The sequence below is a fragment of the Psammomys obesus genome, unplaced genomic scaffold (genome assembly GCF_907164565.1).
Source record: "Psammomys obesus unplaced genomic scaffold, mPsaObe1.curated_primary_1811, whole genome shotgun sequence".
NCBI classification, from domain to species: domain Eukaryota; kingdom Metazoa; phylum Chordata; class Mammalia; order Rodentia; family Muridae; genus Psammomys; species Psammomys obesus.
Window position 1 is genome coordinate 23,152,087 of NW_026596073.1, and position 25,409 is coordinate 23,177,495.

Genomic DNA, 25,409 nt, shown 5'->3' on the forward strand with positions numbered 1-25,409 from the left:
AGATAGATAGATAGATAGATAGATAGATAGATAGATAGATAGATAGACAGACTCTAGAGAACCCTGACTAAAACATGATGGAGATGAAGCAGCTGCCAGTGGGCAAGCTTGCTCTCCCACAGGTCCTCATGTCAGAAGCCAGGGCACTGTGGTTGCTCTAAGTCCCCCACAGACGATGTCTGCTCACCTTCCAGCCGACATCACCACTGATCTTGGGTATCTTGCAGAGGGAATTTGGATTTTAAACCATCTCTCCCCTCGTGAAACTCAAAAACTTTGCCTCATTTAGAGAATCTCTACCCTCTGGAACATTTTGTGTTATAGCATTGTGGTGATAATGATGGTGGTGATTGTGATGGTGTTGGTGGTAATGATGATGATGGTGGTGGTGATGGTGATAGTAACGGTGATTATGGTGGTGGTGATTACAATGGCATGATGTTGGTGTTTTGAGTGGGAGGCTTCCGTCTTGAAATTATGCATACAAGCTTCCTATTTTCTCAAAGAAAGGCTTAGGGATTATTTATGTACACCTATAAAAATTAACTCAAATGAATCAGATATCTAAACATAAGACTTAAAACTAAAAACAAATGCTTAGAAAGAAACATGCATAAATCAGTGTGATCCTGGATTAGGCAAACAAGGTCATTAAACAAAGAAAATAATAGGCAAACTGAACAAGCACAGAATTTTTAAAAACCGAATTGCAAATGTAAGATCAAAAAGGTAAGAAGACAGACTTAATAATGAAAAAATATTTGCAAATTATACCTCTTAAAAGAATGCTGCATCTCAAATATATAATGGCTTCTTGTTACTCAACAATACAATGACAAGCAACTCAGTTTTGAAATGGACAAAGACTCTGAATAGACATTTCTCCAAAAATATATGTTAAATGGCAAATAAACACACATGGGAAAAGACTCAAGAGCATCAGTCATTGGGGAGGAGAAAATTACAGCCACCAGGAGAAAGCACCCACACACACCAGGGTGCCTATAATTAAAAATATTAGATAACAAGTATTAAGGAGGGAGACATGGAAAAAAACTGTAAAATTGTGTTGTTGCCTTGAAGCACAGTTTGATAGTTCCTCAATCTGTTAATCACAATTGCCATATGACCCAGCAATTCCACTCTTAGTTAATAGCCAAGAAATTTAAAAATAGAAATCCAGGGCCTGGAGTGATGGCTCACTTGTGTTTTTCCAGAGGACTGGAGTTTTATTCCCAGCCTCCTCCACCCATCAGGCCACTCACAACCACCTATAACTCCAGCTCTGGGGGGATCTGATATCCCTTCCAGCCTCTGAGGGCACAGCACACGCCTACACATACACACAGAGAGACACATAAATATTCAAATAAATCATGAAACAATAAAGGTCCAGACCAAAAAAAAATCCTAAAATATTCACAAGTATAGGGTGAACAATAATTCATATCATTATAAATAATACGTGAAGCGATGTGGATGGTTCCAACTAATGAATACTTGGACAGAATACAGTGTATCCATATATTGGACCTCACCCATAAAAATGAAATCAGTCTTTGATGCATATTAAATACGGATGAGCTTGGTGGTCATGATGATGAGTGAGAGAACCCAGATCCGAAAGCCACATAATTTATTACTATATTTACGTGAAATGTTCAAAATAGGCGAATCCGGACAGGCAGAAGTAGGTTAGTGGTTAGGCAACTGGGGGAAAGAGTAATGAATATCTAACTGCTTGGGAGTGTGTGGGTCTCCTTTGCAGGCGATAAAGGCATTCTGCAATGGTCACACAACTTTGAATACACCTAGAGGAGGCTGGTGATGCATTTCAAAACACTGCATTTGGGGCTGTGAGATGGATCAGTGGAGCAAGCAGCTGCCAAGCAAGAATAAGGGCCTAAGTTTGGAACACTCGAACACACATAAAACCAGCACAGTCGCTCTCTGTGTCATGTGCGCTTGTGCGCACACACAGAGGTGGGGCGAGATTCTGTAGAGTATACTTCAGTTTAAAACTTTGTGTTTGCTGAGTGAATCTGAGAGCTAACACACAAATCAAAGAGAAGACGGCGCCGGGCTTAGCTTGGAATTTATAATTGCTTACTATTTTAGAAAAGAACTTTACCCACAAGCCACTGCAGCAGCATTTGAGCCAACAACAACCCACACATTAAGTGATCCCATGCACAGATGCAAGTTTAGGGACTTCATTATATTGTGTTAGAGCATTTACTGGAGAGTCTGTTTATTAAAACTTATTTGCCTGCGAGTCTGCAATAGATGGACCATATTGAGTCTTCTCAGTTAATGGCTATAAGTTTGTTCTATTATCTACATGTTTTCCTGAAGTGTAGGGATGACCGTCACATGTGTAGCGCCATGCTTGTTCACACATGTTTGGCACTAAGGCCAATAGAACTGAAGACCACTGACGTATTTTCAGCTAAACTCTTCGTTATACACACACGCCCAGGCATAGCCAGCCTTTCCGCAGAGCCCAGGGTCTCTGTCTTTTCTTCTCTGCACACAATATTGCCAACAGGTGACTCCGCAGAAGCCCAACTTTTACCATCCTTCAAGACTAAAGCTGCCAATTGTACAGCCTCTGTCTGTCACAGGAGTTACAAAGAGTCCTCAGGGAGAGCTTAGGTGCCTTTCAGTTCTGGGATCATCAGGCTCCTGACCCTCAGTGGGCTTGAGGGAAGGCTGTGTTCAGCTGGTTGATGTAGGAAAACTTTCTCCTCTGCTCAAGTTATGAAGTCAGAAACATGGAGGTCACTGGGGGCGGAGTGCACTGTTTATTCTCACAAAATGCACTCATCATGCCACTATTCAAGCCAAGTGCCTCTCCCCAGGATGCCAGGCGGGGCAAGCTGTTAGCATTCTTAATTTCTGCAATCATAACAAGTATCACATTGGGACATTTAAATAAATGTTCCCAGATTGGACTCTATATAAAGCTGTAGTGAGCATTCAAGAGGGATGCAGAGAGGATGAGCCTGTCATTCAGAAGACTAGCTTTGAGGCTGGGCTCATACTGTGTTACCATTGACTGGGCCACTTTCTCCCTATATAACGATTAATCCTGGCTGTCAACTGGACTAGATCAGGAATAGACAAAGAGAAACGCCACTGGGATACATCTTTGAGGGATTTTCTTGATTAGGTTAGTTGACCAGGGGAAGACCCACCCTAAAGGTGGACAGTAGTTCCTGTGGCAGCCAGACGAAAGGAGGCCCGAAGGGGCAAGCTTCTCATTTCACTGCCTTCACACCTTGCTGGCAAACTGCCCACACCACTGCTGCCGCCTTTGTTCACTGACATCGGCACTCAGTTTCCCCAGGCCCACAGAGTGGACTGAAAACCAGGGGCTTTGGGGAACCCCCCCAAGTCTTCAGCACAAAGTTGGGGCAGCAGAGACATGAAGCCAAATGAACTGCAAGGGTCTGAGACAGCCACTCTAGGACTACCCAAACAGCACTGTGTAAGCCAATCTAATAAACCCCTTCAATACATAGTCAACTATAGGTTCTGTTTCTCTAGAGAGCCCTGACTGATATATACCCTGGGTGCCTCTCTGCATCTGGAAAATAGGAATGTTGAAGCCAGTAGTTCTTAGACTCATGAACAATGAACGAGGACAGCAGCAAGGTATGCTGACTTGTTCACTCAGTCTTGTGTCCCAAATGCCACCTACACGACAGTAGGCCTTGTCTTGGCACCAGAAATACCACAGCACCTGAGACAAACACAGCTCAGGGAACTCAGAGACAGATGCTAATGGTAGCGGCGCAGCTAATCAGTCCGTCACTCAGAGTGCTCTCAAGGAAGAGCACAAGGTGCTAGAAAGGCTTAACATGTGGGATATGCCAACCTCACTGGCACACAGCAACATGTTCAAAGTGAGGCTCGAGATGCCGCTGGTAGCTCTAACAAGCAACTACCACCATTTGGTCAAGCGGTTTTTGTTACAGTTCTTGGCCTTAGCACTGGTTTGTTTCTGCTCTTGTTTCCGTTGCGTTTCCCGGTGATTTCAGGCATCACCAGGTAGGAGAGCTACTGAACTAAGCAAGAAGTGGGGGAACAAAGTAAGCAGAGTGAATGGTTCCCATGACCGCCCAGAAGTAGGGCAGAGGCGGCTCTTAATGCAGACCATGCACCTTTGGGTTTGAAACCTCTTAGGAATGCAGAACTTTAGGCTCCATTCTAAACCTCTGGAGACAGAAACCACAGTGTTACAAAATGTACAGGTGGTTCTTTCTTTCTTTAATCCTTTCTTTCTTTCTTTCTTTCTTTCTTTCTTTCTTTCTTTCTTTCTTTCCTCATATATTACATCCTCACCATGGTTTCCTCTCCCTTCCTCCTCCCCTGGACCTCCTCTATTCCCCTTCACCTCTTCCCACCCCATCCACTCCTCAGTTTCCCTTCAGAAGAGGGTAGGCCTCACAGGAATATCAAGCAAACAGGGCATATCAATTTGCAATAAGATTAGGCATCTCCCCTCATGAACATGGTATGTGCTTATGTGCTCACTTATAAGTAGGTGCACAGGTGAGTCTTAAATTCATACTAACACTAAGAAGCACTGGGTAGGAGGACGAAAAGTGCCCTCAAGAAGAAGCCTAGCTTACCTGTCCACATCCTCAGCACCCAGCACAAAACAGACTCTTAACAAATACATCTTGAGTCAAGTGGATGGTCAGGTTATGGGAGCCACTAAGATTGAGGCAATAACCTTTGACCTCCAAACACACAGGTCATGCTTGTGAGCACACACATAATGAGGACAAATTTTAAAATTTTAAAGTATAATGATACATTTCATATCTCTCCCTTTTCAGTGGTATGAAATCAAGGACTTCATCCCCTCCAAGCAAGTACTCTGCAATGAGCTGCACCCATAGCCTTAGCATCTTGGGAAATGGCAGATGTCTCCTTATCCCTTTCTCTTGCTCTATTCACACCACAAGAGCCAATTACTTCTCTTTTAATTTTTTTTTCTTTCTTGAGCATTTCACATATGCCTCCTGTTTTTCATTACTCCTTCCCTTTCCTCCCTTCAGCAACTCCTGGGTCACTCCTCCTCAGGTTCATGCACTCTTTTGTTTTTTAAATTATAATAGTCACACACATACTTATAAATACATAAATATCACCTGCTGAGTCCATTTAGAGCTGCTCACATTTATATGTTTTAGGGCTGACCACTTGATATTAGATAGCCAGTTAGGATAGTAGATAGGCAGTCCTGGAAAAACAGATTTTTGCACTCAGAGCAGCCATTAATTGCATACAGCTAGTCACCTAGGTGGGGCAGTGGGGGAAATCCTTGTGGTTCTCCCCATCTGTGTTGGCATGTCAACTGCTGGTGTCCTCTCTTTCCAGGAGCCTTGCTTAAGCTACCATGTTGTTGAGAGTTCACGGATGCAACTTTTCTGTCACTTACAAAGCACGCAGTTTCACGGTAGACATTCTGCTTCTCTGGCTCTTGTGATTCCCCCACACGCTCTTCCGCAGTATTCCCTGGGCCTTACATGCAGGGCTTGTGTTTGCATGCAACCGTTGGTGACGGGCGCCCACAGTCGGGTCTCTTCGTTTTGAGCAGCTGTGGATTTCTGTAATAGTTTCTGTGTGTTGCTAATAGAAGTTCTCTGATGCAAGACTTACCTGTGGGTGTAGGGATAAGTATTTAGAAGGCAGTTGAAGATGATACTGGTTTAGGGAAGTGACATGGTAAAGCTGGGTTTACAGTACCAGACACAATTTCCTTTCCATTGAACAGGCTTTAAGTCCAATTAGATGGTTATTGATTGCTGGCAAGATACAGGTGTCGCCCTTGAGGACATCCTGCCATACTGGCCATTGTTGGGGTTTGTACGTGTCAGAGCTGGGTAGGACTCTTTATTGTTTTTGTTTTTCACTTGTCAGCTCTCACAGCACCTGCTGGTATGATGAGAGCTGGTCTCGAGGGAGGACCTTCCGGGTCAGGTGCAGATGGATTGCTCCGAGTCTTGTGCCCGTAGTTCGTCAGAGTGCGTCACGTCATCAACAGTAGGGACTTATCTTCAAATCCTGGGAGGCAACCAGGAGTAATAGCAATAGCTTGTATTGTTTGTGTGGGGGAGGGTCTCTTGGCCTCCCCTAACCAACAGTTTGAAGTACCATGCCTGGCACTGGGGTTTTGTTAAATGCGAGTATTATTAGCCCAAGTGGAAAAGTAATTTCATTTCAATGTGTGTGTGTGTGTATATATGTACATACATATTATACATTATCTTAGGTAAACATAAAATAATATGATTCATCATGGATTTTCCAAACATCCTTAGTTTTATCTGTCCTTCTTCCCTCCCTCTCCATTTGTACCGATCTTCCCAGTTAAGCCCCACATCCGCTTTTTGCATTTCCCCTTCATAGCACCTGTCTCCTGCTATTCCCCTAACCATATGCTACTTCTCCACCCCACCCCACCCCACTGTCCCCCTTTACTTTCCTGGTTTTTGTGATGCTTACTCCAGGTTACACACATATACACAATGGAATTCTACTCAGCCATGAAGAAAAAAAATGAGATAATGACATTTTTAGGTAAATGGATGAAACTAAAAATATCATGCTGAGTAAAGTAACCCAGAGCCAGAAAGACAAACACGTGTTCTCTCTCATTTGTAGTTGACGGTTCTGAATTTTGACATGCCAGCAGGATGGCTGCCCTGATATAGGTCAATCAAACCCACCAGGTTTACAGTGTTTCATGGGGAGGTGAGGGCTGACAGCATCAGGGACATGAACACACACATGCTCTCCCCCCCCCTCCATATTTTCACTGACCTAAAAGCCAGCCCTCCTCAGTCACTTTCTCCAGCCACTTTCCAACAGGCTATACTTTCCAGGTCAATGGAAACACTGGCATGCTCCTCATCCCCAAGTAACTTTAGATTCTTCCCAGCTTGCCTGGGAGCCAGGTGAGTATCTTTGTCCCTGGATACAACAGCGATCACCCTTTGTGACCAGATGGGCAGGCTGCTATCAGAAAGCCAAAGAATTCCTTCTCTTCTAATGCCAAAAGGGATAGCCTGGGTGCTCTGTCCTGGGTGTACAAGTATTTGGGTTTGTTTCCTCTGTTTATGCCCATAATTAGGCAAGGTTTCCTACTCAGGCAGCTTCAAAGTCATTAAGGCAAGGCAGAGAGAGCAGTTTATATGTTGGCAAGAGCAGGCTGCTGGGCATGGGACAGTTGCTTGATGCTGTACAGATTGATATAAAGTTGGTCTGTTTAAAAGGAAGCTGAGGAAAAGGAGATACTCCTCCAAACCATAAACTGTTGTAGGTTATTTTTCTAGAATAATGATATCTAACACAAACCTAACTGAAAGATCTCTCTCTTGACAAAAGGAAAGAAACTTAAATAGCCGGCTTTCAGGAAAACATAAATTCAGCAATTTTAGCCAAAGCCTGCTTTGTTAATATGGTGTATAGTTGTTTCCAGTGAATGCAGATTAGAGCAGGTTAGAGAAAGAATAATCAAAAAGAAAAATATAGAAAAATGGCAGCCACATATAAGCCTTTAGGATGTTATAACAAAGGTATGATTTAATAGGAATTCAGCCAGTTAACAGGGCCTCCTCACAGCCCACACAATCTGCCACGGCTTACTCTTCTACTGTTCCCGAATTAATAATAGAGGAAGGGAAAGAGACCGTTGGAGAAGGGCAAAAGAGGAGAGATACGGTTTCAGATCCCTTTGGAAAGTGATGAAGAACCAAGAGAGAGTACTGTGGGGGGAGGGGACAGACACTGCTCTGGGAGAGCGTGTGGCTCTGGAGCTGTGTCCCGATGCTCAGTGTCCCCTTCTAAAGCATGCCCATGTTCGTCCAATGTCATCTCTGAAGTTATCAGGCATGAACTGTACAGCTGTGTTATCCAGCACAACGGCCACTGGCCACATGTGGCTATATCAATTTAAATTACTTCCTCCCATTAGGCCTTGTCTTAGTGCACCTCATAAATACTGCATTGTTTATGTACGGTATATGTGTGCACAGATGTTCACGTGTGTATGTGTGTGTGCTTGTGCGTGCAAGTTCATGTGTATGTGTGTATGGTATATGTGTGTACATGGTCATGTGTGTGTACATGTGCTTGCGCATGTATATTCATGTATGTGTGCATGAGTGTGTGCTTGTGCATGTATGTACATGTATGTATGGTAGATGTGTTTGCATGTTCTTGTGTGTGTGCAAGTGTGCATGTTCATGTGTGTGCATATGTATGTGCTTATGCATGCATGTTTATGTGTGTATGTTTGTATGGTGTATGTGTGCATGCATGTTTGTGTGTGCATGTGTATTCATGAGCGTGTGTGTGTGTGTGTGTGTGTGTTCGTGGAGGGGAGATTGGACGGCAGACATCAATGTGTGTCTTCCTCACTCTCTCTCCCCCTTATTTAGTCCAGGGATGTGTTCTCCTGGGCACTGGGATTGTAATCATGCCCCGGGCCCAGTGTTTACTTGGATGCTGGGGACGGAACCCGGTCCTCCCGATGGGCAGTCTCCAGCTCCTCCCACTGAAGGCGCTCTAGCAGCTCTGCCTCTAGCAAGTCCACTGCCACCTTTTTTTCCAGTAGCTTACCTGACTGCTGCATTTTTTGCAGGAATTAATTAGGCATAAGACTATTACATTTTTGTTCTGTAAAACATATAAATACAACTTTTATATACACATGCAATTCATGGCTAATTTTATTGCAATATTCACTTGTTTTGCAGTGGCCTTGGGCCAACCCCACAGTATCTCTGAGGCGTGTCTGTAATTAAAATTAAGGAAAATTTTAAATCCATTTTTCCAGCGGCATTAGCCACATGTCAAGTATTTAATAGCCACATAATGGCAGCCATATTGGACAGCATGTAAAATTGTTGTCCTGGAGCTCACACCACTGTACTGCCTGAACTCATATCCCAACCCCTGCCCTCAGGAGCCACGGGGCTTCCAACCTGGGCCTGAACTGTTCTGTAGCTCGGTTTCTTCATGTCCAATTTGTGAGTGGCTAAAAACAGAATCTTTCCTAGGGTTTCTGGAAGTGTGTGTGTGTGTGTGTGTGTGTGTGTGTGTGTGTGTGTGTGTGTTCCATCTGGTGCATAGTAAAACATCACCCAACCGGGAGCTCTTCTCTAGCTGAGCACTACCTGAGACACAGGCGCCATCTTGTTCACAGACGTCGACAAGTACTCCTACCCCAGAGGAGCAAATATAAAAAATCGAGAGTTACAGTGCTCCTTTTCACCCACTGAGATTTACATTTTAGATGTCTCACCACTCACGGCTCCAATTTTAGCCTCACAGAAAGACAGTCTCTTCTGTTCTATCTCAACCCTTCATCTTCTTACAACAGAATTTGAGACCCAGGCTTCAGAGTAATAAGGAGATGTTTTAGTCCTGTGATGTGTCCCAAGAGCCATTTGTCCTGTTTTGGTTTGGAGATTTCTAACTAAATGAATGGAAAGGCCATGGACCTAAAACACAGTCAGGAAGAACAGAAATCATAGCTCTCTCTGTGACAGGCAAAATCTCCAAGACCCAGCTGCAAACATGGAGGCTTATTTGTTGGAGTAAATACAATATACAAGCTCCACTCTGGCATGCCCTCCTTCCCACTTTCTTGGCCCTGGAAAAACTGTTTCTTGCAAAGAGAGGGCGAGAAGCTCATGTGTGCCTTTGATTGCAAAGCACAGTAATGTGCGCTCATCTTGAGCTGGCCCTCGACAGTAGTCTGCATGACCTTGTTCTGTAAAGGAGCCACAACAGAGCGGGAATGGGTTTGCCTGTCAGGCTTGGCAAGGGCATGTTCCACCTCAGCTTCACCCTACAGATAGTCAGGAGGACGGGTTGGGGCTTTCGGTTTTGTCAAGGTGTAGAGAACAGAATCGAAAGGGTGGGAGTACTTGGGGGTCATCGTGTCAGGAAGGCACGGATGGTTGTTTATTTTATATTACTTTTTAGCTACTTTAATTGGGTTCTTATATCTACCACCCCCTTCCACCCCAAGCCCTTCCAACACCCAACACCAGATATGAGAGAAAGAAGGTAAGAGGGGAGGTGGAGCCTCTGTAAACTACTTCCTGCTGATTAGGGATGTAAAGTTCCTTGAGGCAAATCCAACTTTCATCTCTCTAGGATCCCCAGCATTAAACTGTCTTCAGCTGGCAAAACCAGGACCCTGCCAGAGCACATCTGAAGCAAATAGTCTGCTGCCGTGGACAACCAGCCCCATATCCCACACCTGGGAGTAAAACGAAAACACGTTTATATAACGTAACTGGCTTTTTAAAGACATCAAAATTCTAACAACAATATCCTGCGGAGTACAGCTAGAATTTTTAGAACACTCGATGAATTTGTACAAATTAGCTGCCTTTAGAAGCATCAACATGAAGAGAAAGAAAATCAAGCTTTAAGACACCAAAGTCACGGGACTGGGACAAATTCTATCCTCCCAGTGGCACTGATGATCTGAATTTCATGCAGCAGTAGAGAGGACAGACCCTAGGTCTGCCAAGATGGAGACGCATGGAAGCATAACTCCAAAATCAGGAGACACAAATATCCTCTGGGTCGTAGCCAGGAGCAGGAACATGTGTGCTGTTCTTGGAGCCGTCTGTGGTTTGTTTTTAAATTAAATACAGATGTCTCTCTGCTTACTGAGGAGCTATGTCTCAGTGAACCTTTGATAAGTTAGAAATATCCTAAGTCAAAAATGCACTGACCGCATCAAACCTACTGAACTGAATAGCGTAACTTTGCAAACAGTACACCAGAATCCGGGTTTACCAGTTGCTCACATGCACACCGCTGCTGCCCAGCAGCACAGGAGTATTGCACCGAATATCATAAACCCAGGAGACTGTCAGGATCCAAGGACACGAGTGTCGCCTTTGGATCATCTTAAAGCCAAGCCACCTTAAGCTGGCGGTTACATTTTTTTTTTCTCTCGTTCTGTAGGAATTTACACCAAGCACAGAAGAGATGAGCACATAAATCCCTCCTAATCTCACCCCTGGAGGTCCCCACTCTTAACGCTGTTGTACCTTCTGAAGAAGAGAGTGAAGCTGGCTCACGCTTTATGGCCAAGTCTCGTGCCCTTTGTTGTAGTTGTTCCCTATCATATATCTTGAATGATTCTTCACATAATGCTACATTAGAACAATATTTTAATAGTTGTTTAACACTTCATTCACCCTTTATATCTTTATATGTGTGCGTTGGGGGTCAGAGTGTTAGTTAGGGATTCTATTGCTTGAAGAGACACCACGGCCCCGGCAACTCTTGTAAAGGAAAGTACTTAATTGGGGCTGGCTTACAGTTCAAAGGTTTAATGTACAGTCACCATGGCAGGAATCCTGGTGGGACTCGGGCAGACATGGTGCTGGAGAGGTAAATGAAAGTTCTACATCCAGATAGGCAGACAGCAGGAAGAGAGTAGCACACTGGGTCTGGTTGAACATCTGAGACCTCAAAGCCCACCCCCAGTGACACACATCCTTCAGTAATGCCACACCTACTCCAATAAGGCCACACCTCCTAGTAGTGCCACTCCCTATGAACCTCTGAGGGGCATTTTCTTTCAAAATACTGCATTCTACTCCCTGGACCCCATAGACTTAAAATCATAGCATAATACAAAATGCATTTAGTCCCACAGCTTCAAAAGTCCATCACAGTATCAGCACTGTTTAAAAGTTCAAAGTCTCTTCTGAGATTCATGTACTAATTTAACTCTAATCCCTTGTAAAACCAAAATGAAAAAGCAGATCACATACTTCCAACTTAGAATGGTACAGGATATACATTCACACTACAAAATGAAGGAAAGGGAGCATAGTGAGGAAATACTGGATGAAAGCAAGACTGAGAACAACTGAGCAAACTCCAAACTCTGCATTTCCATGTCTGATGTCAAAATGCGACTCTTGTCAGCTTTGTTGACTGCAACACACTTCTTTCTCTTGGGCTGGTCACTCCCTGTTAGCAGCTTTTCTTGGCAGAACGCCCACAGATCTGGCATCCTAACATCTTGGGGTCTCTAAGGCAATCCAGGCTTGACCATCCTAGCTTCACACAATGGTTGTTCCTAGGCTCTGTGAAGGGACAGCCCTGCCATATACCTGGTCTCAGCGGCTTTCCTTAGTCACAAAGGGAGATTCTATAACCCCTTCTTCTGTCTTTGACTGTAAAGGCAGAACCACATGGCTGAATCTGCCAAGTTCTGCTGCTTGCTGGGGCTGGAACATGGCCCCTCACACAGTTACATCTTCACCAGCTTTCTGTTTTCAATGGTTCCCTTCACTGCCTAAGCTTGGCTTCCTGGAACTTGCTCTGTAGACAGGTTGGCCTTGAATTCAGAGATCTGCCTCCCTCCACCACCTCTGGAGTGCTAGGATTTAAAGATGTGTACCACCACACCTCTCTCTGAGTTTTTCCTTGATTTCTTTCCACAGGTTGGGAGCTTAGTTGGGTGGGATCTTGCATGGAGGTCACCACTTCCTTTATTTCATTTTACATCAGGCTTTTCTTTAATCTGTTTATCTCCTGAACACAGGACTTAGCTCCATTCTACTAGTTAACCACAGGACAGACTCCATACTAGGCTGTTTTGAATTTTCTCTGCCAACATAATCAATCCAAAGCTCTTCAATTTGGCCTCCAGCAGATTTTTCAGACAAGGCAAAAAGGAGCTACATTCTTAATCAAAATACTGCAAGAACAGGCTCTAGGCCACATACAAATATTCTCCTCTGAAACCTTTTGAGCCAGGTCCCCATAGCACCTCAAATTACCGTCAGCATCATTGTCCTCTATGTCCCTACTAGGCTGGCCCATAATACCAAGCTTAAAGCGTTCCACTGCTTTCTTAATTTAAAGTCTCAGAGCCAACACTCCTCCAAACAAAAGCATGGTCAAGCCTATCACAGCAATCCCCCAGCCCCTGCTACCAAGTTAAGTCATAGTTTGGGTTCCTATTGGTGTGAAGAGACACTATGACCCCAGCAACTCTTATAAAGGAAAGCATTTAATTGGGGCTTTCTTATAGTTCAGAGGTTCAGTCCATTATTATCTTGGTGGGGGATGTTGCAGGATGCAGGTGCTAAAGAGGTAGCTGAGAGTTCTACAGGCAGATTGGTAGTCAGCGGGATGAGAGTGCCACTCGGCCTGGCTGAGCATCTAAGCATGCAAAGCCCACTCCAGTGAGACACACTTCTACCAACAACACCACACCTACTCCAACAAGGCCATACTTCCTAATGATGCCACTCCCTATGAGCCTAGGGGGCCCATTTTCTTTCAAACCACCACAGAGAGGGGGCATATTCATGTGTGTGATTACAACATTTGTGTGAAGGTCAAAGGACAACCTAGGCTGTTAGTCCTCATTTTCCAGCTTGTTTGAGACAATGTGTCTTGTTGCTCACTAGTGTATATGTCAGGAGGGTTGGGAGAGTGGGGGGATTCTCCTGTCTCTGTCTCCCATCTCCCAAAGAAGGTTCTAAAAGCTAGAAACCAATAGCTTCCTTAAATGCAACGTACTTGTTAGTTCTTCAAAAAATATATTAAAGCCATAAACTGTCAACATCTCCTGTTATTTTCTCCCAGGTGAAAGGGAATAAAGCAAACCATAGATTTTTAAAATGCTTTCTCTTCCACACTGAATACATTATGGCTTATCAGGTTTTTTACCACAATGATTGGGTAAAAGCCTGAAGGTTCCAAGGAGCTGTGTGGGACTTCTACTCAAAAAATGTAATTCTAAATTTAGCTAGAGTTTAATATCTTATTATTAAATATTTTTATATTCTAATCCTGTGTAGTTTTTATGCAGGCTTCTCTTGACTTTATGAATATAAAAGGATAAAAGTCTCATAGAGATAATTCATTTATAATTAGACATAATTGTTTCAAGATAATTCCGATAATTTTATTTCTCAAAAGGATTTGTGGAAGCCAAAGAAAAGAGAATTTTTTTCATTTGTAAAATCGGGGCCTTGAACTTCTACTATTTTGTGCTCTCAGATGTGATACAGAGATCAGTAGCAAAGACAGCCATCTTGCATTGCAAAAATACCTCAAAATAGAAGAGGTTGTCACAAACTACTAAAGGAGATTATGTCTCTTATGAGAAAATAAGAGACTCACTACTCCCTTATGTACTATAGCAAAAGACAGTCATGGGGAAAACAAATATTTGTCATTTACCTACTTTGCATGAGTTCCTGCTCTAGTCACTGGAGATTTAACAAAGGGCATGCCTTCAAGTTTATAGGAAGAAGAGAAATTAAAAAAAAAAAAAAAAAAACACACACTGACACTTAAATAAGTTTTAAAAACAGGATAATTTACTTTAAAATTAATGGGCTATAGGTATGGCTCAGCGATAAAGGACACTCACTGCTCTTTCTGAGGACCTGGGTTCAAATCCCAGCACCCACATGGCAGTTCACAACTGTCTGTAACACCAAGATCTGACACTCTCACATTGACATACATGCAGACAAAAAGAGCAGTGCACATAAAGTAAAGGTAAATAAATTTTTAAAATATTTTTTAAAAATGATTGGGGAGGTGGGTAGGTAGATAGAAGAAAGAGTGGATGGATGGATGGATGGATGGATGGATGGATGGATGGATACATGACAAAATGAAAGAAGATAGATAGATAGATAGATAGATAGATAGATAGATAGATAGATAGATAATAAAGTACAGGACATCAGGACCAATGTCAGCTTAGACAGAGCTAAAATCACTGCAGAATTAACATGTCAACAGAGGCTGAAAGACTGAGGACTGAACTATGCAAAGCCCCGGAGCAAGATATGCCACAGACAGGAAATAGCTCAGCATGTCTTAGAAACACTGTTTAAACAGAGATTGAACTCAGAAGTGAAGCAGACGTGGAACCATGAAGCACCCTGGATACCTTGACAAGAACTTTTGTTTTCCTCGTGTGTTGTGATACAAAATCAGTGGGGAGGCTTAAAGAAGAGATCTTAGCCCTCCAGTGCTTAAAATCTACATAAGACAACTTAAGAACGTATATTGAACTGGAAGTCCCATAGGAAATCAGAGAACAGGTTAACATGAGCATATAATGGCTGATGAGTTGTAAACTGAGTCCCAGGGGAGCCTGAAGGTGTGGGCTGGATCCAGCAGAAAAGGCGGGCTGCGGGGGAATGAAAGGGCAACTGAGCAGGGAAAGCATTACAGCCCCGTAGGGAGCCCTGCTAGCGTCACACCGGATGGTCACCTCACACTGTCTCCCCAGCCAGCCTGGAAGCTCTGGAAGGCAAGGGCAGTGTTCTCCTGGCTTAATCTTTGCACCATGGGCGCACAGTGCCAGGTGCTTCATGAATATTTACAGAAACCCTCTGAGCCCAGTGCAGTAAACAGTGTGTGTTGAGAACAGTACAAGCCAGGTGCAGAGTAGGGCTGGGTATGGAAGAGCCAGCCTTTGTAGAGAATTTTAAAGTTCATGGAGCATAAATAATTTAAGATTCCGTTTATCCATTTATTGTTTGGATCACAAAACCAAAAAGGATCTGACTCATTGGAATTATCTGGCTTCAGGTACTGGCTCTAGCTAGATTTTTTTTTTTAATCTCATTTTGTTTTATTTCTTGAGAATGGTGGAAAGAGTCTCAAAAAGGCAGGTGGCTAGCCTCCAAAACTTCAACATCCAAAGTATCTACAGGGATAGAGAGAACAAATATAGTTTCCAGTGTGAACTCCAAACCCAGAGGCAGAAAGTTAGTCATCCAAATTGCAGTTGTTGAGTTGCAAGGGAGCTTCTATTTAGGGTACTCAGCCTGGGAAGCCACAGGGATGTATCTACTTATGAGTTTCCCCCACGCATCCACAGGGAAGTCAGCTGGGTAACACCAGGAACAAAGCCGTTTAGAAGACTCCTGCCCAAACTGTGACCTCTAGACTCAGAAGAGGAATTCTCAACAAGACCACATCTGTGGGAGAGTTTTAAGAAACACTGTTGGCATGCTCTCCTCCCTTTCCCTGGTTCCTATAAGGAAACAGAAACCCACTGAGCTCAATAAGGCAGACAATGTGTACTGAGGACAATACAGACAGGGGATTTGAAGTTGTTTTTTAAAGCAACATTGGGACTGGGGAGATAGCTCCGTTACTAAACTGCTTTCCTTGCAAGCTTGAGGATCCGAGTTTGAATCCACAGCACCCCACATAATGACAATAACAGACAATGCCTGGCATGGTGACCCATAATTTCAGCACTGGAGAGGCAGAGACAGGTGGGTCCCAGAGGATCACTGGACAGCCAACCTAGCCTACTTGGCAAGTTCCAAGTTTCAGACCAATAAGAGACCTTGTTTAAAACAAACAAACAAAACAAATTTTAAAAATGTGGATAGCATTTAAGTGATGGCAGTGATGGCAGCCGAGATGTCCTCTATCCTATGGAATATATCACTTCCAACATGACCTCTTTTCCTGAAAAGGCACACTTGACCTTTGAACTAGTAGCCCTTTATTCTTCTTCCAGAAACAGTATTTCATGGCACTCAGAACGGTCCAGAATTTGACATATTTGCATAGGCCAACCCAGCCTATAACAAAATTAGATTTACTGGCACCTGTGGTAATAATGCTCTGTCTGACTGCTAAGGTTAGAAAACACCAGAATCTGCATACAGTGTGTGTCAAGGCAAACTTCAAGGGATCCACGTTGTGATATCCAAAGTCCTATGACTTTGTCTGAAACCTAAAATCATGGCAGCATCCAGGATGTTTTCCTTATCAAAGAATAGAATATTGTTGTGTCAGTATTCATGAAGCTAACTAAATATGAAGCTTAAGTAGATAATAAAGTCAGGAAGGGAGCCAGCAAGCACATAGAGGGCTGGGGGAAGGAATGCCTGTATCCTTAGGCCTGACAGGAGAGTAGCATCACACCAGGAAAGTAGAGACTGCTTCACTCACCTTGCTGAGTAAGGGGCAGAAGGGAACATTCAATTTCATGCATGTGCCAGAAGACATGCCGCTCTCTGATGGGTAGCCTCAGAAAGTCACCTCACCCAAACTCTGGAAACAGCTGTGTCAACATGCCTGCCAGGGTTACCTTTCAGAGGGGATTTTTGTTTTCTTTAAGGGCAAAGCTATACATAGGAAAAAGCTGAACCACTTCCATTTTCTGCAGAGGGAAGATAGAAGGAGATGCCAGTTTGTCCAACAATGTGGAAATAAAAAAAAGAGAGATGTAAAAGTAGTTCTTAGTGTGTCAGGTGCAAAATGCTCCCACATCCCCATAGAAGTCCATGTCCTAATCCAAAGAATTTGTAACTGTTACTTTCTATAATAAGGCGGAGTTTGCGGAGGTGATGAAATCAGAGATCTTGAGCTGGGTTGGTTGCCTGGAATAGAAGTGACCCTGATATACACACAAGGCCCTTAGAAGAAAGGGGCAGAGCTGGCTGTGACGGATCATGACAACAATCACTGCGCTGATGAGGATGAGCAGGGGGACTCAGTGTTTAAGGCCAGCCTGGGCTACCTTTCAGAGCTGGATATGTTTAGTAGGACAGCATTTGCCAAGCATGCTCAGTGCCCTGAATCAGACACTGAGTGAGAAAGAAGGGAAAGGGGAGGAAGAAGAGAGGGGCAGGAAGTTTAGAGAGAAGATACCGTGCTTCTGGCTTTGATGGAGTCAAGGAACACAGGTGACCTCTGAGTTCTCCAAGCTGGAAAAGCAAAGAAGACAGATGGCCTTCTAGACTCTTAAAGACTCAGAACTGTAACCTGACAGCCTTGGACTGTTTTAGGTCATTGAGTATGAGTGAGCATCAAGAGGGACCTCACAGGAGCAGGTTCTGTTGTGTTTGTAATAGCATTTCTCTGTTTTGTCATGTGACTGTCAGTAAAGTCTACCTTTCCTCAGTTTCTTAGGAGTCCAGTTGGAGTCTTGGGTGTGAGGACATGCTGAAGCGGGCATGTAGCCCAAGTGGGTATAAATGAGCTTCTGGAGCTTAGCAGCCCTTCAGGGACACATGGTGTGAAGGTGCCAATCTCTCTAACATGAACACCCTCTGGTCCCGCTGAATGGTCACTCAAAATCTCATGAGGTGAGATGAGACTCTTGTGCAAAAGGGCACTGTAGGCATCACCTACAAGTAATACTTTGGAAGCTACAGTATTACATTAAGTAAGTCACTGTATCAGGCAGGGTTTGCTAACAGAACATATGGAGGGTGATACAGGTATTGGATTGGTTTATACAATATGAGGTGGGGAGTCCAGCAATGGCCGTCAGCACACTTGAGAGGCTGAGAGTCAGGTTCCCAACCTGGCTCTGAGTTTAGACATTCCCTGATGTATTGAACCCATGTTGAAGGCCAAAAAAGCCAGGGTCAGATATATGATGATTCTGTCAGAAAGAAAGAAAGAAAGAAAGAAAGAAAGAAAGAAAGAAAGAAAGAAAGAAAGAAAGAAAGAAAGAGAGAAAGAGAGAGAGAGAGAGAGAAGAGGAGAGGAGAGGAGAGGAGAGGAGAGGAGAGGAGAGGAGAGGAGAGGAGAGGAGAGAGGAAAAGAGAAAAAGGTAGGAGGAGGAGAGGCATTTCTGGGACAGATAGGAGAGCCATGTGGAGAAGCCAGCTGGCAGGGAGCCTGGTCTAATGAGTGGGCACAGCCACACTGGGCTGGTAGGGGCTGCGGGGATCAAACGTAGCCTCCCTCTCACCCTCTTTCCTAACCCCTTGCTGGCTCCTTTCATATTGATCAGTCTAGCCAGAGAGCAAGGGAGCTTTTGCTAGGTTCAGTCCTAACCTGCCTTCCAGCTGGCAGGCCAGGGAGAGAATTCAGAGGACAAACAGACCTGTGGCCTTTTAACCCTTTTGTGGAATTTCTGATACTTTATATCTTATGGTAATTGATGTGTATGGTAACTATTTTTAAGTAAGTTCATAAAAGGACTTCTTTAGACACTTCAGCAGTGTTATTCTAATACAAATTCCTAAATTCATTACAGTGGAATGAAAGATTAAGTGACTTACTGTGTGGTTTGTCTCTTCTAAAAGGGATCTTCCAGGAAAATCTGGGAGAAATTGTTCATTTCTGGATCCTGGCTCTGATAATGCTACCATTTGCACAGTGAATAACCCATGACATCTAATAGCTCTGAAACCCCAAAGCTGGAAGTGGATGGTGTTGGCAGGTTATGGCCACATTCCAGAGGCCTAAAGCTGTGGACGTGGGGCCAATGGTGGGAGAGTGACATCTAACTGTCAGGTCTTGGAGGAGAATTCAGACCCACACTGCCAAATGGCCAGCTCTCCAACTAAGCTTCTCGTTTCTCCTAGAAGATGCCAGGCATTCTCTTGAAGCATTAAGATAACATCTTCCAACCTGGAGTGCGGATGAAGCAAGGATGGCAAACCCTTAAGCAGGCACATTGTCCCAGACCACACAGAGATTAATTATCCTCAGAAGTCTACCCCCTCCCCTTTAGTTCCTTCCAGCAAACAAAGATAAACTAGCGGGGGTGGGGGGGGTTGTTTTGTTCTGCTTAATGTCTCAAGCCGATAAGCTTTTAGTTCAAGCTGGCCATTAAAGGAAATCAATGTTTACATCTTTATGGAATTCATTGTAGGTGCTCAGGGGTGAACACAGCAGACTCTCTTTAAACTTGAAGGTCCTCAATAGACAGGCAAGTGCTTATTCCTAGATTGCGGTTTATGGTGGGTAGAGGGGCAGGAATTAGACTCAAAAGAAAAATACTGATGTGGTAGTAAACACTTGTAATTCCAGGGCTTGGGAGTTTAGACAGAAGACCAGCTGGGTTATATAGAGAGTTTGAAGCCAACCTGTGCTATGAGATCTAATTGTAAAAATCAGTTAATAAGTAAAAGAAAGAGAAATGCATTCCCGTGCCCAGTATGTAGTCAGAGCTTTGAGACATTACCAGTCACCTGCCACATCCTCCTCCAGCAGAACACTGTGACTCCCAGAGAATACAGCCCACCCACCAACTTTGAGCTCAGTCACATGACATTTTTAGTCAACAGAGAGTCATTAGAAATGCCAGAAGCAGCATATCTCATTTCCACTACACGAGGGAACAGCATATGTCAGGTGCAGGTTTCCCCTTCAGTCTGACTCCTGGTCTAAGACGACTTTGTGGCACACACTCAGTCAGATTTATTCAAAATCCACAGTTCTGAATAGATGCACAGGAAGACACAGGTGCCAGTGTGTAATGTATTGAAATCTGGAGCAGCTTGTCATTGCTGCAGACGTTGATAAATCCATCAGGAACTTTTAGAGACAGAGAAAGAGACTGAGAGGCGTGAACAGGAACCTCTTCCACATAGCTCTGTGGGTGGATGCTATCCATTCAAATCCCCTTTAGAGGCATCCCAGGCAAAACAAAGTCAGTTGTTTCTGAGATTCTGTGTGCAACATAAATGAGGTAGCGCATTGTTAAATAATATGTTAGATGATAAGAAAAACTTTTCAAGTGAGTTTAATCAGTCAAACACTTGGCAAAGGTGATTAGGAGCATTGATAACTGGAAAATCGGGAACCCAGCACTGAAGCCAACTGTACATTCAGGCACCAACATAGCATCATTTAGGAGGTTTTCGTTCATACTCATGCAAATGAGCACGCATGTACATGCATGATATGCACACACACACACACACACACACACACACACACACACATTCGGCCAGAGTAATCAAAAATATCTCCCTAACATTCCAACATGGTGGCACACAACTTTAATCCTGGTGCTTGGGAAGCAGAAGAAGCAGGTGAATCTCTATGAGTCTGAGGCCAACCTGCTCTACATAGTGAGCTCCAAGCCAGATGAGGTTACCTAGTGAGACCTGTCTCAAAAAACAAGACAAACAAACAATAACAAAAAAAAGTATCTCCCTTACCACTCATAATATGTAACTGTTTGGGTTCCCAAAACAACCTGCCTTTCTTGGTGCACCAGCTCCCAGTAATGACATGGAGACCTTTTATATCTATTAGCAATCAGCTTAGCCTTCTCCGACTAGCGCTTATCTCAACTTGTCCTATTTATACTGATCTATGTTCTGCTCCATGGCTTGCAACCTCTTCTCAGTCCCTCAGTCCCAGCACCCTGTTTTTTCCTCCACATCTGGCTGGAGATTCCTCCCATCTCGGATTCTTTCCCAGAGTTCCATCTCTCCCAGAAGTCCTGCCTGACTCTCCTGCCTTTGCTATTGGCTGTTCAGCTCTTTATTAAACCAATCAGAAGGTATTGGAGACAGTGTTTACAAAATACTATGCAGAATAATACCAAACTCCCAGCCTATAATCAGATCCGCGCCAGTACCGAAATCAGCATTTGAATAATACAAAGATAGTCTTTACACAGTACACAAAAATATTATCCCAACAACAATAAACTTTGGTGTGCCCAATCAGAACATGACTGTCTTAAAGTTGTAACATATGTAGAGGTACTTTTGATCACAGAATATATTAAAGATGTGCAGTCTAGGAAAAATAAGACTTCAAGAAATATCAATTGTCCTCAAAAACTTGAAGGTGTGTCCCTGAAACTGATTAGCCCTTATCTGTACAGCTATAGAATGAGCTAGTGCCGACAATAGAAGTCAATGCAACTGAAGCCATCTATACTAGGGTACAATTGGTGGGACCAAGCACACCATGAGATTCTGCCTAGTATAGTCATTGCACCACGAGGCAAGCATCTCTACAACTGTGATAAAATCAAAGGCCACACCTGGTGGGCATGTTGAGGAGAGGTAAGCAATAAAAGCAATGGTCTCAGTATAGAAGCTACCACCAAGATGGCTGGGGGAGCCAAGTAGCCATAGGTACCAAGGTCAGACAGGACCACGATTTCTGGGTCAGAATGACAATGGAGGTGGACCTGCCATGCCCTAGGCATCCACAGGGGTGTTTGTAGGTTGAGTGATAAATGTCAGGCTATAGGAGAACGAACGGAGGTGTTTCCCTGTTTTCAGTGGGTATCAGAGTCAGGTGAGCACCTACTGCAACTTTTGGGCTCTTGTTAACTGAATCAAAAGATTGGACAGAGATGTGTGGGTACCACGAGAAGCAGAGCCCAATTACTATGAAAATTTTTCCTTCCAAAAGAGGAAATGGGACAGAGCTCAGGGACAGGCTAGAAGTTCCATGGCACCCAGGTCCTGTGGGTTGGGCCCTCATAGGTCTCTGTTTAACAGATACTTTATCTATTACATGTCAACCTTGGTGAGGAAGGGTCTCCAGCCTTCCTCTCTGGCAATGCCTTCTTTCATATACTAACTTTAAATTACACATACTTATTCAGTGTGTGTGTATATATATGTGGGTGTGCACGTGTCACTACAGCTGTGTAGATGCCCTAATCTGTAGAAACCAGTTCTCTCCTACTATCAGGTGTGTGTCCTGGAGAACTCAAATCTTCAGACTTGTAAGCCATTTTGTAGCTTTCATATGACCTCATTCTCCACCTAATCTTTTGCCATGATGAAAAACCATGAGGGAGACAGAAAGCTGGTTTCTGCAGGCTCGGCTGAGCAAGGTAACTTGAGTCCTTTGACTGTACAGTGCTATACAGTGTGCAGTCAGGAGAAAATGTGGGAAGCTTCCGCAGAAAACACCCTGACTGAGGGCTGGGTGGCATGCCAAGGGCTCTCAGAGAGCACCTGGTGAGGGGAGCATCGGAGTGAGGTCTGCAGAGGGTACAGAGGATTACCAGGAGCCATGACAGATAACGGTGTTGACAAAACGCATCATCACCTGAAAGGCTTCATGCCTTCCTCCCATTCTTCACCACTGCTGTGAGCTAGGAACCATCATTAGCCCATTTTTAGAGACAGCAGAATAGAAGGGCAAAGCTGAAATCTGAAACTTCAGGCTGTAGCCAGGAGCCAGAGCCTCAGCCCCTTGGAGAATCAATCAATGACCCTGCAGGTTAGCCCTATCCCTGAGACATAGAAGCACAGGGGGCCTCAGACTACAGGTCCTTTCGACCTGCAGTCACCAGGCAGTGCTTACCAAACCAGGCAGATTTCACTCCTAACTAATACCGTTTTGCTTGAGGGCATTTATTAGAACTCCATTGTAGATGTACTTGGCCAGACACTCGAAGGAGCTGCCTCTGTCACCAGTGATCCCCACTGCCCAGGTGTGCCCCCAAAGACTAGACTACTATTCACCAAGAAAGTCATGAAATGATTTGCATAATCCCTAGTTTTGGGGAAAGCAAGGTAGGAGGGGGGTTTTGGCTGTTTACTGTTTGGTTAGCTTGCATTTTCTTCTTCTCTTAGCCACTAAACTCACCTATAACCTATTTATAGAGAAAACTTCTGGATCATAACCATTTTTGTCCTGAAGCAAACCCGCTTCTGGCGTCATCAGACTTGGAGCCACAAACAGGCAGAGACGGGAGCAGAACCAGGATGACGCTCCTCCCAGGCCTGTGAGCCTTCGTTGTAGCTGTGAAGTATTTTGAGAAAGCTGAATTCAAACGGTAGAGAAAGCACAACATGCCTGTATTGCTCATCTTGGAAAGACCACAGCAGTGAGCTTCAGAAAAACAACAACAGCTCTCCCTGATTAACATAGGCTTCGGCAATGAATATGGATATTGCCAGTCGTCACCTAGAAGCATGCTTCCTTTTGTACATTTTGTTCTCTCCAGTAAATTTCCTACCAAGAGAGGAAGCATCCCTAAATCCCTGTTTGTATCAAGCAAGCGAGAACTAAGAGTAATTGCCTGGAGGGAATTAAGCCAGGAAGAAATTCTTGCCACCTTCACCCTTTGTTCTACTTAATTATCCACATTTTCACGACAGTTTCTTGTAACCAAGAGGATGAAATGCAAATAGAAGCTGTTGCCTCCCTGATGAGGCTGGCCTGTTTCTCTGCTGTTCTTTTGATGGGCTGACAGGCACAAGTCTCCCAGGGAACAACTGCAGATGCAGCCCTGGCAAAGGAGGGCTGACAGAGACCCCACCAACCTCCCCAGGACAGGACAGGAAACAGGAAGGACCAGTTGAGTATACTACACACCCTTTACATCACGCCCCTTTACGTATCTGTCCAGCCCATTGCTAACCACAGGACTGATAATTCTTCAACTATATGTAGTGTTGGTAGCAGGGAGAGCACTGGCATGGCTTATAAGTCCCTGACTAGCTCAGCATAGACAGCCTGCGGATTGTAACTCCTTTGAGGGATCAAAGGACCCTTTTACAGGAGTTGACTAAGACCATCAGAAAACACAAATATTTACATTATAATTCATAACAGTAGCAAAATCACAGTTATGAAGTAGCGACAAAATAATTTTATGTTTGGGAGTCACCACAGCATGAGGAACTGTATAAAGGGTTATTGCACTAGGAAGATTGAGAGCCACTGGCAGAGGGAGACAGTTTAATCAGTATACTTCAAGGATGTATAGTACTCCCTATGGTCTTAGAAAATGGGGTGGGATCCCAGAAGCAGAAAAGCACACATGGTACATACTCACTCATATAGACATATAACATAGGATAAACCTACTGAAATCTGTACACCTAAAGAAACTAATCAAGAGGGAGGACTCTGGCTAAAATGCTCAATCCCTATCCTCAAAGGTAAAGAGGATGGACATCAGAAGAAGAAGAAAACAGAAAACAAGTTAGGTGCCTGACACAGAGGACCTCTGAAAGGCTCTGCCCTGCAGACTATCAAAGCAGATGCTGAGACTTATGGGCAACCTTTGGGCAGAGTGCAGGGAATCTTAGGAAAGAAGTAGGAAACAGTAAGATCTGGAGAGGACAGGGTCTCCACAAGGAGAGCAACAGAACCAAAAAATTTGAGCACAGGGGTCTTTCCTGAGACTCATACTTCAACCAAGTACCATGCATGGAGATAACTTAGAACCCCTGCACAGAAGTAGCCCATGGCAGTTCAGTGTCCAAGTGGGTTACATAGTAGTGGGAAGAGGGACTGCCCCTGACATAATCTGATTGGCCTGCTCTTTGATCACCTCCCCCTGAGGGGAGAGCAGACTTACCAGGCCACAGAGGAAGACAATGCAGCCACTCCTGATGAGATCTGATAGACTAGGATCAGAAGGAAGAAGAAGAAGACCTCCCCTATCAGTGGACTTGGGGAGGAGCATGCATGGAGAAGGGGGAGGGAAGGTGGGATTGGGAGGGGAGGAGGGAGGGGTTTATGGGGGGATACAAAGTGAATAAAGTGTAATTAATAAAAATTAAAATGAAAAATATTTTTTAAAAAAGAAAGAAAATGGGGTGGGGTGGGGAGCTCTGCTTGTGAGGAGTACTTTTGCGGTTAGGTTAAGTTTCCTTGAGTGTAACCCCATG

The 25,409-nt window shown here is 44.1% G+C and overlaps 1 protein-coding gene across 1 annotated transcript in view; it reads left to right on the top strand.

Moving 5' to 3' along the window:
• The window catches only part of Slc7a14 (solute carrier family 7 member 14), a 119,278-nt gene that overhangs the window by 28,431 nt on the left and 65,438 nt on the right, over positions 1-25,409 (top strand). The gene's annotated exons all lie outside the window — the stretch shown is intronic.